This window comes from Girardinichthys multiradiatus, chromosome 14, assembly GCF_021462225.1.
Source record: "Girardinichthys multiradiatus isolate DD_20200921_A chromosome 14, DD_fGirMul_XY1, whole genome shotgun sequence".
Classification (NCBI taxonomy): Eukaryota; Metazoa; Chordata; class Actinopteri; order Cyprinodontiformes; family Goodeidae; genus Girardinichthys; species Girardinichthys multiradiatus.
In genome coordinates, this window is record NC_061807.1 from 13,563,241 (window position 1) to 13,580,996 (window position 17,756).

Below are 17,756 nucleotides of genomic sequence, written 5' to 3' on the forward strand. Positions count from 1 at the left end.
CAGATAACAGTTTTCTTTGCATAACTCATTTTCAGGCAACTCCCCTAATTCCCTTTCTACATGATGACCCCATGTTTCCTTCTCAACAAAAGGCTTGTTTGCCTCCATCTGAACTTTTGCTTGTTTCAGATTATAAGACAAATCGTCTTTCCAGCAAATCAGGACAGATTTCACACAAAGCTCTGTGTAAATTTACAACAGAGTTGTGTGTCAAACAAAGTTTGAAAACTGCGAACTGAACTGCAAATCAGGAGAAATGTCTCAGACACATCAGACAAGAAAGGTTATCTGACATAAAGAAATTGACTCTTGTGAGGTCACAGAACTCTTTGAGACCCTGGTGTGATGTCACATTTTATTTATTTTTCTTTATCATATCTAGAAATGGTACATCTAAAAGGAAAGCAAAGTTTTGATCTTTTGAAAAAATAAAAATACCCAGACTTAAAGCTTAGAATTATTTTGAAGAGTACTTATGCTTGTCTTTGTGTTGCTTTATGCTTCATTTCCCATAAAAGAAATATATCTTTAAACAAACTTATAAGAATCAAGCTATAAAGTTGTTTTTTAATCTGGAGTTTATCAGCAACATGAATCCCTTTAACTCCGTTGCTAGGCAACATTCAAACAGGGGAACCGTTCTCTCCTTAACAAATTCTTTGGGTTTTAGTTCTGATCTCTCTATGTTACCGAGGCCCAGTCCATTCAACATCTTTAGATTAAAACAGAAAATATTTGTTGCGTTTTTACTGTTCGTGTACACCACTCTGAATACTGCACTACTTGAAAACTATGTGAAATCATTAGTTTAGTTAAGCTTTTATTAGTTAATACAACATAAATTAACAAAACAATACAGTGTTTGCAAAATACCGTTATCAAATATATTCAGTAATTTCAGAATAAAAATGAAAGGAGCACTTGGTGCTTCTCTTGCAAAAACTGTTGCTAATCTAACAAATCTCTTCTGAAGCAGCAGTATTTTATGCAGATAAGACAGAAATGTACCAGCCCAAACAATACTCCAATATGTTAAGACTATAATACTAATTTAGAAAAGTATTCATTTTTTGATATCTAATGATAAATTTGTTGAACCATCAGGAATAAATATACGAATTTAGTTTTATTTCTTTAATCAAAAGTCCATTAGAAGCATAAAGACGTGTGCAACAACGTCTGCAAACAGCAGTAAAATGGATTGGATATTGGATATTTTAGTTAGATCATTTATATAAATAAAAATTCCAATATGAATCCTTGAAAGACACTTGTGTAGTACTGAAAGCCATTCCAAGAACCATATTGCTCTCGATTTAAAAGATTAAGATAGACTTTATTGATCTCACAATGGAGAAATTAACTTGTTACAGCAGCTCTTAGTAACACACCTATAGGGTGCAGATAGTTATGAAAAAATGTGCAAAGAAAAAACAAGGTTAATGTGCAAAAACAAGTAGTAATAGAAGGAAAGTAAATAAAAATAAAAATGACTTATGTACAGTAAAAAGTGGAGGTCATTGGTGCTGCAGTGACAATGATTGCAGGTATTTACAAATACAGAGGTTATCACATTAGTTATTATATGGTAGAATTGAACAGGCAGACAGCAGTGGGGATGAAGGAGCTGCTTTTCAGGAAATCATACTGGTGGTTATAATTGCATCATATATATTGCATCAGTGCAGGATTGTTTATACAGGTCCTTCTCAAAATATTAGCATATTGTGATAAAGTTCATTATTTTCCATAATGTCATGATGAAAATTTAACATTTATATATTTTAGATTCATTGCACACTAACTGAAATATTTCAGGTCTTTTATTGTCTTAATACGGATGATTTTGGCATACAGCTCATGAAAACCCAAAGTTCCTATCTCACAAAATTAGCATATCATTAAAAGGGTCTCTAAACGAGCTATGAACCTAATCATCTGAATCAACGAGTTAACTCTAAACACCTGCAAAAGATTCCTGAGGCCTTTAAAACTCCCAGCCTGGTTCATCACTCAAAACCCCAATCATGGGTAAGACTGCCGACCTGACTGCTGTCCAGAAGGCCACTATTGACACCCTCAAGCAAGAGGGTAAGATACAGAAAGAAATTTCTGAACAAATAGGCTGTTCCCAGAGTGCTGTATCAAGGCACCTCAGTGGGAAGTCTGTGGGAAGGAAAAAGTGGGGCGGAAAACGCTGCACAACGAGAAGAGGTGACCGGACCCTGAGGAAGATTGTGGAGAAGGGCCGATTCCAGACCTTGGGGGACCTGCGGAAGCAGTGGACTGAGTCTGGAGTAGAAACATCCAGAGCCACAGGCGTGTGCAGGAAATGGGCTACAGGTGCCGCATTCCCCAGGTCAAGCCACTTTTGAACCAGAAACAGCAGCAGAAGCGCCTGACCTGGGCTACAGAGAAGCAGCACTGGACTGTTGCTCAGTGGTTCAAAGTAGTTTTTTCGGATGAAAGCAAATTCTGCATGTCATTCGGAAATCAAGGTGCTAGAGTCTGGAGGAAGACTGGGGAGAAGAAAATGCCAAAATGCCAGAAGTCCAGTGTCAAGTACCCACAGTCAGTGATGGTCTGGGGTACCGTGTCAGCTGCTGGTGTTGGTCCACTGTGTTTTATCAAGGGCAGGGTCAATGCAGCTAGCTATGAGGAGATTTTGGAGCACTTCATGCTTCCATCTGCTTAAAAGCTTTATGGAGATGAAGATTTCATTTTTCAGCACGACCTGGCACCTGCTCACAGTGCCAAAACCACTGGTAAATGGTTTACTGACCATGGTATCACTGTGCTCAATTGGCCTGCCAACTCTCCTGACCTGAACCCCATAGAGAATCTGTGGGATATTGTGAAGAGAACGTTGAGAGACTCAAGACCCAACACTCTGGATGAGCTAAAGGCCGCTATCGAAGCATCCTGGGCCTCCATAAGACCTCAGCAGTGCCACAGGCTGATTGCCTCCATGCCACGCCGCATTGAAGCAGTCATTTCTGCAAAAGGATTCCCGACCAAGTATTGAGTGCATAACTGTACATGATTATTTGAAGGTTGACGTTTTTTGTATCAAAAACACTTTTCTTTTATTGGTCGGATGAAATATGCTAATTTTGTGAGATAGGAATTTTGGGTTTTCATGAGGTGTATGCCACAATCATCCGTATTAAGACAATAAAAGACCTGAAATATTTCAGTTAGTGTGCAATGAATCTAAAATATATGAATGTTAAATTTTCATCATGACATTATGGAAAATAATGAACTTTATCACAATATGCTAATATTTTGAGAAGGACCTGTATACTAGTTTGTCAAAAATCTTTGACAACATTGCACTGAACTGACTTTTAGAACTCTTTAGGAATTGGTTTGACCCACATGCAAACTCACTCAGGAGACCAGTAAAGGTTCAAAAGTTTATTTACAGTCAATGTTTCAAGTCACACCGGAAACCCGGTAGGAAATGCTCAGGCAGGTACTTCAGACTTCTCGGGTTGTCTAAAGAGAGAAGCTCTAGTTAGTTCTGGCCACAGAGGAATAAATCCACAAAGTCCCAAAGAGTTTTGCAACACCGGGGGGTTCTTTACCATTGGGCTTGGGAGTCAGGTAATCCAGAAGGCTTGTCCAATAAGAGCGGTCCACAGCAGATCAGAGTCCACACAGAGGAAGGAGCTTGGGAGATTTAGAATCCAAACCACAGTCTAGTGGTGATAATCCAAAGTTCACAAACAATAGAGAGAGATACTGGAAGTCCAGGTCCAGGTAAAGAGGAAGACACCCACACCTCACAGGTACTAGCAGAAATCAGACAAAAACAAACAGTGTTAGCTCAGGATCAGGTCAAAACTGGCAAAGTTACACTGGCTTGATGATTACCACATGGGCAAAACAATCAGGCAATGAAGGACTGGTGGCAGGCTCCTAAATACTCCTCCCAGGTACACACAATCATCCAAAGATCAGGAACACCTGTATAGAGTCAGCAGTGGCTCCAGGAGGACCTCTGGTGGACAAACACAGTAAACATACTCCCAAGTCCCAACAAACTCTTTTTTTATAGTTAGTCTTCCTATCTTAATCTTTAGCATTATTGTGCTGCATGGTCTATGTCATCATAGTGACACAGATAAACTACATTTTAATTTCTCTGTATGTACTGCACATATGGTGAATTGACAATAAAAAAGTCGAGTCTTGAATCTAGACAAAGCTGATGGATTGTAAAGGTCTCAGTATCTCCTGATTTAAAAAGTGGAATAACTTTAGCAACTTCATGTTAGAAGGTGTTATGCCAGTTTCCACTGATGAAGGAAAAATGGATGCCAAAGGCTTGATGATGAGAGTCATGACTTATTTGAGTAAAGAGACCCCCACTCCATTATGACCTGGAGCAGATTACCTCAAATCTGATATATCACTCATTTCTTTTGAACCTGGCAGGTCAAAGTTTCTAAAAGAAGGAAAAGAACATTTGATGAAGGTTATTAATTACTTCAGCTAACTTATTAGCAAAGGAATCTCCAACATCTCCAACATACATTTCCAGTTTGTTTGTGTTTTGCTGTTTTTCTAAGTCTATATAAATGGCTGGTGTTATGCCTTTTTACTCACTGAGCAAAAATCTCCCTATTGGGACAATACATTTTCTATCTATGTCTCTGAACAATAATTACAACACTGACAGATACTTTAAATCTGCTCTGCAGATTATCCTGTCGCATCCTGCAGATACCGTGGATTAATTCTATTCTCACCTCCTCCACTTCCCATTTCCCATCAGGATCAACTTGTCGGTGAACTAGAAATCATCACAGTGGGGATGGTGGTTTAGCTTTTCACCACACTTAACATTTTGTTTGTAGGCCCTAGAGGTTAAAGTTTAGTTTTATCTGGCCAGAGCACCTTCTTCGAACTATATGTTGTGTGGCAAACTACAAATAAGACTTTCTGTGGCTTTTTCTTTACAATTATATTTTTGTTCCTGGTACTTGTTCACAATGACCAGATTTGTGGCATGCATGGCTAATAATCATCATGTGGACAGATTTTCCCTCCTGAGCTGTGGATCTTTGCAGCTGCTCCAGAGTTGCCTGGGGCTTCTTGGCAGTTTTGTTCTGATAATTACTCGCCTTGGCTGTCCTATCAGCAGGGGTGGAACTACTTTAAGTAGTTTACAGAAGGTGAATTTTACTTGAGAATGTTTTGATTTAAGTTTTTCACTTTCTTACATTTGAAATCACATCAGCTACTGAGTAAAAAAAACAAAACACCAGAAACAACGGCAGTTAGAATTTAAGAAAAATCAGATCCCAAATAGAGGCACATAAACATTCCTCAAAGATAAGATGATTGTTTCTACACCATGCCACAATGTGATCTACCAGCTCTCTGTACTCAGACTCTTGTCCATCTCTGATAGACCTGGCTGCACGTTACTTCTGCATATGTCAGGGTCTTGAGCTGGAAGTCTGAGGAGTACAGAGTGAAAAGGAGTAGGGAGAACTCCTGTGCTGCTGACCACCTGGTTATACACAAACCAGGGGTGGAGTCAAGGCTGGTTCTTCCAAGACTAAGACCAAGACCGCACCCTTCAAGACTAAGACCGGACCTTCCAAGACCAAGACCAAGAACAGACCCTCCAAAGCCAATACCGGGCTGGACCTTCCAAGGCCAAGAATAAGACATACTTTCTCATTCCAAAACCAAGACCAAGACTCAACTTTCCAAGGCCAAAACCAAGACCAAGACTGGACCCTCCAAGGCCAAGAACAAAACGGGACTTTCCCATTTCCAAACTAAGACCAAGACTCGACTTTCCAAGGCCAAGACCAAGATCGGACCTTCCAAAGCATGGACCAAGACCAAGACTGGACTTTCCAAGGCCAAGGCCAAAATCAAGACCATGACTGGACCTTCCAAACCAAGGCCAAGACCAGGCCTTCCAAGGCCAAGACACAGACCTAGACTAAACCCTCCAAGACCAAGACTGGACCTTCCAAACCAAGGCCAAGACCAGGCCTTCCAAGGCCAAGACACAGACCTACACTAATCCCTCCAAGACCAAGACTGCACCCTCCAAGGCCAAGACCAAGATCAAGACTGGACCCTCCAAGGGAAAGACCAAGGCAGAGGCTAAATCTTTAAAATTACGCTAATATTTTGAGAAATCCGGTTTTTATCTAAAACAAAGGTTCTACCCCACAGAATGCAGAAATTAATGAAAAACGGTTATATTACTCAATCAAAACAACTTCTTGGTTTTAGACTTATAATAGTCATAATACATTAATATGTAAGGTATTAAATGCAGCCACACATCGATGTATAATGTCTTAACTGAATTCATAAGCTCAAGATGCACATTAGGTTTATGATAAATTAAAGAAAATATTTAGGAGAGTAATAAAGATTTGTCTTATGTAAAAAATAATAAAAACATTAAGTTTTTTAAAGATTTTGGAAAAAAATTACTTTTGCAAATATAAAATAAGGTCTAACATTTTATATATTATGACAAAACTTAATAGAACTGTCTCAAACCCTCCATCCCTGCACACAACCCTTCAGTCATAAACTGTGGTCTGTTTCTCAGGTAGTCATTGGTCCAGGTGATTGCTCAGGTCTCCACTTGAGTCTTCTGATGATTCTGACATAATAAATCAGGCTGTATTTCATTAAATGCACTGGAGAATATAAAGAGCATGATCCTCAGTGCTGCCTGCTTTACTGAAGCAGGTTCAAGATGGCCTCTTTAACTCCAACTCCAAAATGATCAGCAACCTGCAGGGGGGGCTGATGTGTTTTTGTTTTCTTACTCAGATGGTGATACTCCTTTTATCACAAGTTGTCTTTGAACAAAGGGTTTCATCTACGATTTGAGGCTGTAGTTCAGGTTTTATTTAGGCATTTGAGACGTTAATCAGCTGTTCCCTGTTGTAAAACAACTCACCTTGTTGCCATGGTTGTGCATAACAACAAATGTCCAAAACTATCAGTAAAAATCCCTCCAGCTTCAGAGCATTCAAAACCAGAGAGAATAATTGTCCTAAAAAAAATAAATTTAAGTTTTAAAAAGAACAAATCAGGATGAAAGTAACATCCTGCCAACTTGATTGATACAATTCAAGTTTATTAACTGTCCGATACAACAAATATTCAGACTAAAGTCATGATGATAACATAACATTTTCTCATTTAATGTATTGTAAGGATTCTGTGTTCTAAAAGTTCTTGCTGTTGTTCGGGTCATTATGCGTTGTTGGAGCAGGTTAGCCTGCCGCTCCCTGGGCTCTGCTGACTGCTACTCACATGTGATGGTGGCTGCCATGTGAGTGGCAGATTGGTAGAGCAGCAGGGGACGGGATCCTCTCATAAGAGGCGTTGTGGGTCCAGCTTGCACTCATTTTCATGCATTCTAAGGAGTGATGGTTGTAGTGTGTTCGATTGTTAAAGGCGTGAGATGCAGCCTCTGAATAGCAGCTCATTTGATCATAATAAACAGAACCAAACTGGACCTCATCTCATCTGTGTCATTTTAGAATCCATAAGGTGGTTAATAAATTCATTCATAGGATGAGTTTCCATTATCTCTTAAATATGCCTTAAGATTCTTCTGTTGTTTCGTACAGACTAAGTGATCACATAAAAAAAATTAAATGCATATTAAATGGATAATAAAAGCATAACAAAAAGCTACTGTTGATGCTGCTTTATATTTCAAATTAATTCTGGAACTTTGATGTAGTTTAACCCTTGGTTGCCATGACAATAACATTGCATTATTTAAAACTGTGAAACTGATTCATAAAACAACAGTTCAGCAGACAAGGAGTCAACATCAGCATTTTATCGGTAGGAAAAACTGTTTTCTTTAGTGTTTGATGTCATACAAGTTCATGAAGGACATCACAATGTTGGAATTATGATTATTGATTAATTAATCTTTATCAATAATTATAATTAAAAATCATAATTTGACCAAATTAATTTCTTAACCAAAATCCTCATTTATGAATCGAGACCAGAGATGTCTTATGGTGTTGTAATTGTGGCTCAACGCCTCTGATAATTACAATTAAATACTCAGATATAATAATTGATAACTATTACCAGAGATGTCACTGTTTAATCGACCGTTTCTGCCGAAACGTGTGGAACTTTTAACCTTATCTTGACTGACGAATCACTCTTGCACAAAATAAACACAGAACGCCTTCTGTTACCATCTATGTGAATATTTATTAAATCACAGCCTGATACAATCCGTTCTTCCAATTTAATAATCTTCACCTACTCAAACATGCAAAGTTCTACACAAAAGGGGTAAAATATCTAACTAAACAAAATAAAGCAAAACATGGGATCAAACCAGCAGTTATAATATGACAAAGGGGTGTGGTGGTGAGTGGAGGTTGGGGCGCAGCTCCAACTGTAACTCAGTTATACTCAGTCATAAAACCTCCCCCAACTCTGCGAGGTGAGCAGACAAAGGGTTATAAAACTTTTGGCGGCAAGCTAGTAAGCAGTAAGGTTGAAGACAAAGAAAATAGGGAATTTCACCATGGGATTATCATAACAGTCCAGTCTCACAGCGCACCTGCGCTTGCTCTCAGGTGTTCAACAACCCCGCAAAACACACACAAAGCTGGGGAGCGCAGCGGCTTCCAGGCATCCAACACGGCACATCAAAGTTTCAATAACAAGGTTACCTGCACATACATACATTAGATTAAATAGCGAATCTCATCGCACTAAAACCTCCTGTACCCTGCCCAGATTTTCTAAGAAAGAAAGAAAAATAAAGGATGGGTTTTACTTGTTGTTGTCTCCCTTCTGAGCGGGGTTGAGAGAGAATGGGGTGGAAGTTGGAAGTTACTGTGCGTCCACAGTTAACTTCAGGAAAAGCGGTCAATCTTCATCCTCTGGCCTCCTTGGCGAAAGGGAAAATATGATCTGACCATCACAGTCGACTAGGACAAAACAAGGTTGCTCCTTGAAACTCCGTGGTTTTTTAGTTACGTGTTAAACTCACGTCTTCGATTGGCAAAGTGAAATTTCTGGCCTTCTTATTCCAGAAACCTCAGTTATGAATTCTTCTTTTTCCAACGAGAGAGAATAAATGAAATCCACTCGGGACTCTTCTCCAGGTGATGCTTCAGATGTTGGTAACCGTGTCAGTCTCCAGCTGAAGGCAAGTGTTCAAAATGGCCGCCTTCCTATATAGCGTCCTGTGACGTCAGACTTGGGGCGCCCCGTCATATCAGTCGCAATGTCCGACGGGATCTGTAGGAACGGACTGTCCTGGATACAAAATGGCCGAAAACGCCAGGAGGCCCGGTGGCGTCCAGCAACGTGCAAATGGTCCAATATTCAGCAAACAAGTAGTCCAACAACAAATATAATGACATAAAACGGATTCAATTTATACATTTACCATAAATAACTATAAAGGTGAAATACAAAAATAAACAAATACGGTGAAGTTTGTCTAAATGTTTTTTGTTTGCTTTATTGTGTAACTCCTTTGTCTTGCTTTATATTCTTGCGATAATATGCTTATGCTTTGTTTGTTGGTATGTTTATACTTTTTAAGACTTAATGTGTTAATTTGATCACGTCTAAGGTGATTAATAAGTACATTTTCCTACTCTGAGCAGCATAATTCAAACAATCCAAACAAAGAGAGGAAAAAGTGATGCAGACAGCAATATGATGACTCAGGCACAAGTAAGTCATTCTGAGATTTAATGTTTTTATGAAGAATCAAGATTTTGGTCAATCTGAGACAAAGGAGTTTACTTCATATTCGGTGGTGCTATATAATCAATACATTTTTCTGTCTATTGTGGATTCCTTACAGATGGATACCTGCAAAACTGTGGATCAACAATTTGGTGAAGATGATCAGAAAGTGAGGGACAGAGAGCTGGATCGGCTGACCAACTCTAGCAAGACAATGCATTGCTGTGACCAGTGTGGGAAACGTTTTAAGAAGTTAGGAAATTTAAAATGCCATCTACACATCCACACTGGAGAAAAGCCTTTCCTCTGCGATCAATGTGGGACGAGTTTCAGGCAATTAGGAAATTTGAAGTCTCATCTACACATCCATACTGGAGAAAAGCCTTTCCTCTGCGATCAGTGTGGGAAGAGTTTTAGTCGTCTAAGTTCTTTGAAATACCATCTGGGTTCTAACACAGGATTAAAAGCCTACAGCTGTGGGAAATGTGGAAAGAGCTTCAGGCATTTAAAATCTTTGCAACGTCATCTGCGCATTCACACAAGAGAAGAAACATCATAGAATAATCTTCTGTTTCTGTGTGGTTCTCATGGTCATCTTCTATTCTAACATAAACTAAAGATGTAATAAAATTATTTGCATGACACTCAATGTTTAATTCCTTAAATGCACCAAATGATTATAAGTTGTTCAAACTGACAGTACTACATGCAGTGTGTAATTTCTGTAATTAAACTCTCCGGTGTTCTCAGATGTACAAGTTATATGAAAATCTTGGCCGTTACAAATGATTTTAAGGGAGAGTTCAGTAGACATATGTTGAAAATGGTTTTTAGTCTATTACGAAACATGGCCAAACAATGTCTTTTATTGCTCTTTTGATCCAAAGGTTCTCTGAAAAGATATTTCTGTTTTTTATTTTGCTCCCTTCCTTGGTCAGCAGCAGGGATGTTAAAAGTAGGAATGGAAATGCTGACAAAGCGGGCTGAGTGGAGTGGAGCTGGCTTAAATAGAGCCAGTGGAAAAGGGGCATACATTTTTTATTGTTGTGGCTTCATGTTGCATTGTTTTTCCAAAATTATTAATGTCGGAACTTCTTACAAAATGCATCCTGGAAGACATCTATATTTCACCTACTCTTGTTTAGAAATAAGATAATAATGATTGATTCCTTCACTCACTCTTTTTGTTAAATGGAAACCAATTATTCAAACCTGAATTTTTTTTCCCCTTGATATGAAAACAGAAATGTTGTCAAAACCTGAATGAAAAGGAAACCAGTCAGTGTGCTCCATCTTTGGCATTAATGTTTCAACCTTTGTGGATAAAGCCCACACAAAAGCGGTGAAGCAAAGAGCTGGCTGACAGCTGAATCTTGGATTTAGTGGGACCTCCATCCTGGTTGCAGAAGACCGGATCAGTGAGGAAACTTTGGGATGAATGTGAGTTTGCCCAAAAGGTTTGTATGTGTTTTTGTGACTTAGAGAAGGATTATGAACTGCTTTATGTGTCCTTTGTGGAATGTTAAAGCCTGGCTCAACAAAGTGGAGGCAACACTTCGTTGAGCCAGGGTGGCCCGGCCACCGTAGGGTGGCCGGGCACTCCCTTAGAGATAGGGTGAGGAGCTCGGCCATCCGGGAGGGGCTCGGAGTAGAGCCGCTGCTCCTCCACATCGAGAGGAGCCAGTTGAGGTGGCTCAGGCATCTATACCGGATGCCTCCTGGACGCCTTCCTCGGGAGGTGTTCCAGGCACGTCCCACCGGGAGGAGGCCCAGGGGACGGCCCAGGACACGCTGGAGGGACTGTCTCTCGGCTGGCCTGGGAACGCCTTGGGCTCCCCCTGGAGGAACTGGAGGAGGTGTCTGGAGAGAGGGACGTCTGGGCGTCTCTGTTGAGTCTGCTGCCCCCGCGACCCGGTCCCGGATAAAGCGGAAGACGACGAGTACGAGTACGAGTACTGAATAAATAAGCATTAATGCTTCCGGTTGTTTTTTACAACCAGGAGCAGCTGATTAATATCTCAAAAGCTCAAATACTACTTTAACTATAGCCCCAAATCCCTGATGAGTTGAAAAGGAGGCGCCATGAATGCAGAGCAGGAGCAATGAAAAGAGAGAGAAGGAGGAAGTTCAAACCATCTCTTCCATCAATTGAACTCCAAGCACTACAAAGGACCCAGCCAGAGTATCGGGAATGCAGTATTATGTCTTTCACTAAAACATGGCTGTAGGATCATATCCCTGACTCCAGCAACTCTCTGCCAGGCTTTCTGACCATACGAGCAGACAGCAATTTAAAGAAGAGTGTCAAACGTGGAGGAAGTGGACCAGCAATTCTTGTGATTTTAACCATGCTTCACTGGCTGCTGCACTTCAAACGTTTCAACAGGTTGTCAGCTGCTCTACCAAAGAAAACAAAACATTGGATCTGAATGAATAAGCATTATGCGAAGAGGCGTTTATGATATGAATGAACATTTTGCAAATATTTTGTTCTATGAAAATGTCAAGGACTAATACATCTCTGAAGCAAGACCTCTGCGAGGCAAATCAGATAACAATCTTGTTTTAACTCGTTCTTGTAGTCGTACTCATCGTCTTCCACTTTCTCCGGAACCAGGTTGCGGGGGCAGCAGACTCAGTATACACCCAGACTTCCCTCTCCCCAGACACCTCCTCCAGCTCCTCCGGGGGGAGCCCAAGGTGTTCCCAGGCCAGCCGAGAGACATAGTCCCTCCATTGTGTCCTGGGCCATCCCCTGGGCCTACTCCTGGTGGGACATGCCGGGAACACCTCCCAAGGAAGGTGTCCAGGAGGCATCCGGTATAGATGCCCGAGCCACCCCAACTGGCTCACCCCCCCCTCAACTTTTTATATTGTACATAGTCCATTAGTCTTCGTTACTCTTTAATTCTGCTTGGTAGTTTAGCTGGATTGTTTTAGCATAGTAAAGAGTTTGTTGACTGAAATATGTTTGACTTTGAGTTGACTTATTTTTGTTAATAAATTCTTGTATTTTAAGAAATTGTGTGAATTCATTCCATATATGTGCAGAGGTTTTGCTGTTCAATAATGTCAGAGCTCGTCTCACACCTTTCTATTTTGTCCTAATACCATCGCCTTACTGGGCTGGTATTCACAGGACAACCCTTAACAGACCAAAATATTATTTGATAAAATGCTAAAATATTAATATTAAATATTAAATAATATTCTCAGATTAATAATCACAACATAGTCCTTCTTCTATCAACCACAGCTGATAGAAGAAGGACTACTATCAACTGTGGTTGGCCTGTGGGACTCCTGAGGCCGCGGCACGCTTGGCCTCATGGTACCTGTCAGCTGCCTCAGAAGTCCCACAGGCATAACCACAGCTGATAGTAGTCCTTCTTCAGCTTGACAGAGTCCCTTATTGCCTGTGTCCACCATCAGGTTTGGGAATTGCCACTGCGCGAGGCACCACAGACCTTTTTGCCACAGCTTTGGGCAGTAGCATTGACAATAGACACAGAGAACATGGTCCACTCGGACCACTCGTGTCTCCAACCTCCCCAAGAATCTGGTCATAGCTCTCCTGAAGGTGGGAGTTGAATACATCCCTGGCCGAGAGCTCCGCCAGACGTTCCCAGCAGACCCTCACTATACGCTTGGGCCTGCCAAGCCTGTCCGGTTTTCTCCTTTTCCAGTAGATCCAACTCATCACCATGTGGTGGACAGCTTAGCCCCTCTCTTCACCCGAGTGTCCAAGACATCATCAAACTCCTGCCTAGGGTGTCCTGGTGCGTAGTACACTGATGAACACCCTTCTGCTTGAACATGGTGTTCATTATGGACAATCCTTGACTAGCACAGAAGTCCAATATTCAGATCGGTTAGGACATTCATCCCAATCACGCCTCTCCAGTTGTCACTGTCATTTCCCACGTGGACGTTGAAGTACCCCTGCAGAATAACATTGTCCCCGAGAGGGGCACTATGCAGCACCCCCGACAGGAAGGCCAAAAAGGCCGGATACTCTGCACTACCGCTCGGCCCATAGGCCAAAACGACAGTCAGAGGCCTGTCCCCCACCTGAAGGCGCAAGGATGCAACCTTCTCATCCACTGGGTTAAGCCCCAACACGAGACAGCTGAGCTGGGGGGCAACAAGCAAACCCACCTTACCGTCTCTCACTGCGGGCCACTCCTAGGTAGTAGAGAGTCCAACCTCTCTCAAGGAGCTGGGTTCCATAGCCCACGCTGTGCGTTGAGGCGAGCCCAACTATTTCTAGACTTATTTCTAGACAAGCTCAGGCACCTGACCTCAGGCCTGGCTCCAGGGAAGGACCCTGGCTCAGCCACACTGTTTACCCCTGTTTTGTGTTGTCTGCGAAAAAGGAAAATCACTTCACGAGACAAAAAAAACTTTATTCATTTATATTAGCATACAATACAATTCAGGTAAATTATACCTTTCTATAAACATTTGCCATAAAACTGGATTTATGAGAACATTAAAAACAAAAGAAAGAACTCTGCCAAACATTAAGAAATGTTCTGTGCTGAGATTTAAGATTGCTGTCGACAGTCAAATCACAAAGTCCAGTCTTTAAACTACACTCCACTAAATGGCATGAGTGTCTGCTACAAATATGCTTCTTAGCAAGAAATCTCCAATACAAAAGTAGTGGCAGGTCCCCCATCAGTGTGATTAAAAGTGTGAATACACATTTATTGACTGTTGTATCTGTTGAAATGTGTATTTTGTTGTCAGTGTTTACCTGGCTTATTGCAGTCTTGATATAGGTCCAAATAAAATAAAATAAAACAAATGAAAACACAATGTCAGTCATCAGTGATAATCTATCACACTCTAGACAGCAAAACAACAAAATATGTTACAAACTGTAGATGTTAAAACAAACCGCTTTATAAAAATCAAAGTTATTTTAAACTGTTTCTGTTATTGAAAATGCAAAATAAATGTTCTCTTCAGCAGCAGCTTGGTATAACATACAGTAAGGATTAAATATCCCTTTTCATTAAAATAAGTAACCAAAAGTAACTCTGGTATCACGGTCTTCTTCTTAGACCTCATACATTTATAGAACGAATCACTGGCTAAATCTACAACCTGCACCAATGATCCAGTTCCAGCATTAAAAGACACAACCTAGGAATTTGTTACAAACCCCAGTTGTCTTCATCATTTCTAAACAGATGTTCAGAGAGTATAGACTCACATCTGTTTCACTGTTTTCATGGAGTCTCTCTTAAAAACAGCAGAGGGCAGAAAACGTTGATGCAGCCAAATGAGGCTTGCTTCTGTAGTTTCTTTACCTCAGACAACATGGGGTGTGATGCTTGGTGAATGAAGCACAGGAAGCCAGCAAAGCTGAAGCTAGAGTGAACAGTCCAAGTCCAATAAAAAGACTGGCTCTTCCTCGAGTCACTGGTTCTGGTCGTTCTTTCATCACTACTGGCTCCTCTGGAGCTGTAAGGAATACAAATATGCCATGCACCTTAGTAAAAAACAATATCACACACTTATACCTCACAGAAGTGATTTCCTGGACAGAACTGAAACAAATATGGAAGCAGATCTGTCTCAAAAAGCTTTCAACCTTGATAAGAAGTTGCAAAGACAACAGCAAGGGATGCACCACTGCTTTGATTTTTTTTTTTGGTTTTTTTTATCCACATTCTGAATTTACGGTGTTGGAACAGAGGCTGGGCAGTTTTAACCAACACTGCATCAAAAACTGTGACCAAGTTTGTTTGGTTGTCAGAGACAAGTCTGGATGAGTCTCATCATTGTTCAGAACTATGACAGGATCTGACCTTAACTCTTGTTCTAAAGCACCTCAGATTTTGTTTTACAGAATAACAATGACAGATACAAATATTATATTTAATTATTTTCATATCAGACTTTACTGAACCTCTTCCACAGGATATGAGGTGCTAAGTGTGGGTAAGCATAATTTCCCAGCATGCACTGCTATATTACAATGTCTATTCTTCTGTTTTTGTAGATGCTTCAGAAATCTTGCATAAAGTGATGACTGATGTTGTTCTTACTCTCTTCATGTGCCGTCATGGCTGGTGACAGCTGTGTGGATAGACAATGTGTTGAACCACTGGGTTCAGGTTTTAGCTGGAATCTTTGTATGAATAGAAATCATGTTAGATTTAGAAAAGTCTTTTTGAAAAGTAAAGGATGTTTTTAAAAATTCGTCTTCAACCTGTGACACTGATTTTTAAGATCATTTTTAAACAGCAAAAATGATATTCTTTCCCAGCAGATTACTGACAAAAAAAAAACAAGAAACGCACAACATTGTTTTTGTGGGCTTCTTTTTACCAAAGGAAAAGACAGGGTTAGTCAAATCTTTGTTAGCTCTATTTTCAGTTAAAAAAAAGTTTTATATGAGCAAAAACTTACAAGTGATATTGAGAGTAAACTCCTTAACCTTCCTGCCACACCCTGTGGCCATTCTGCAGAGATACCCAGCCGAGTCTTCGGTCCTGACCCTGGCCAGGTGAAGTCTGACCCACCCTGCTTTCAGTGCTTCTTTATCACACCGAACTTGACCGGCAAACTGCTCATGTTGAGCTTCAATAAAGCTGTTGTCCAGATGATAAAAAACCTTCAGCTCAGGTAACTGGACACAGTGGATCTTTAGGGAAGAGACTTTAATGCCAGTTTTGAGTGCAAAGCGCCACTCTATTGTCACATTACCACGTTCTTCAGCCTGGTAAAACAGACCATTGTTTTGACTCAGAAACATCCCTGAAAGCAAGAAAAAAAAAGGTTTTTTGTTGATGCCTCTCTTTTTTTTTTTTTACTTCAAATGCAAATAGACAGTATGCCAACAAAAACAAAACAATGAAGACATTCCTGCAACAATGTTTATGAGAGAGAAATGATCATGTAAAATTGTAATTGTTGTGGAAGCTTTGATTTTCGCACACAGTGTAAAATATAAAAAACTGGTAAACAACTTTCACAGCATTTCTTTTCTTTCTAACTGGAAAGACTGACTGGTCCACAAATCGCCTACTAAAAACATGGGGCATGGTTTGCATACATGACTAATGCAAAATACTTTCCATTACAAAAGAACAATGATCTGAGCTAATGATAAACTAGACCCATTGTTACTTAGCGAACAGGTAGCTGTGTGTACTGAACGTGAGAGAATGAGTCACTATTACTGTTGAACTCGCAGCTTATCTACCTGACAATGAGGAAGTTGTTTTTACCCAGTCTAGTGAAACCAAAACAAATAAGTGTTTACTGGAGATTAGTAACCTGACAGTCCAACGTGCCTCACATTGTAAATGCATTTCATTTGCCTTGCCTGGAGAACTACGATTCCCTAATGAGATACATTAGGTTTTGTTGGCACTTACAGGTGCAGGCCAAGTATTTTTTTGTTATGTAAACTGTCGTTTTAACGTTAACTCACCACAAAGGGTTGAGGCCATGTTGATGAGCATCATGTTCCTCTAGATCATCTTCTTCCAGTGAGACACAAGAGATCTTAAACACATATGATGGTAGATGCAAGTGTAAATGAAACTATTACAGGTTAAGTTTCTGATAGTCTTTAGAAAAACATTGGAAAAACAGTCATCTGCTGGCATTCTGCCATCTGTCTGCCATACAGTCCGACCTGAATAACACTGATTGTTTTCTCATGTATGAAGATTTACAAAGTCACAGCAGCTTCTTGCTGAGATTTCTTCTGTCCCAGTGATGTTATATTGACAATACTCACATACACATATCCTGTATAAACAGATTGGTAGTCCTCCATAGATCTTCACTCAGCCATCTACTACTACGACTACTGTTACTGCTGTAGCTGTCAATTCTGCTTACCTACAGGTAATTTTGTTTTCAGAAAAGGTTCTGCATGGGTAATTTAAGCAATACGTCAAATAACCACACCCTTTCACCTTTCTGTTTACGCCATTATTATGACAACATTGATGATTAACACAGCAAGTATCCTAGGGAACAGGACA

The 17,756-nt window shown here is 40.4% G+C and overlaps 2 long non-coding RNA genes across 3 annotated transcripts; one reads left to right on the top strand and one right to left on the bottom strand.

The window, feature by feature from the left end:
* Positions 1–3,405: 3,405 nt before the first annotated feature.
* LOC124881270 lies at positions 3,406–7,432 on the bottom strand. 2 transcript variants are annotated; one of them, XR_007041602.1, is made up of 3 exons: positions 7,312–7,432; positions 3,591–3,797; positions 3,406–3,501 (listed from the first exon to the last, which is right to left on the bottom strand). It is a non-coding gene; the product is annotated as an uncharacterized LOC124881270 (long non-coding RNA). The 2 variants fall into 2 exon arrangements; XR_007041601.1 differs by lacking the exon at positions 7,312–7,432 and adding an exon at positions 3,880–4,371.
* A 344-nt stretch (positions 7,433–7,776) lies between these two features.
* LOC124881224 lies at positions 7,777–10,388 on the top strand. Its single transcript, XR_007041574.1, has 3 exons — positions 7,777–7,854; positions 9,660–9,729; positions 9,863–10,388. It is a non-coding gene; the product is annotated as an uncharacterized LOC124881224 (long non-coding RNA).
* The last annotated feature ends 7,368 nt before the right edge of the window (positions 10,389–17,756 follow it).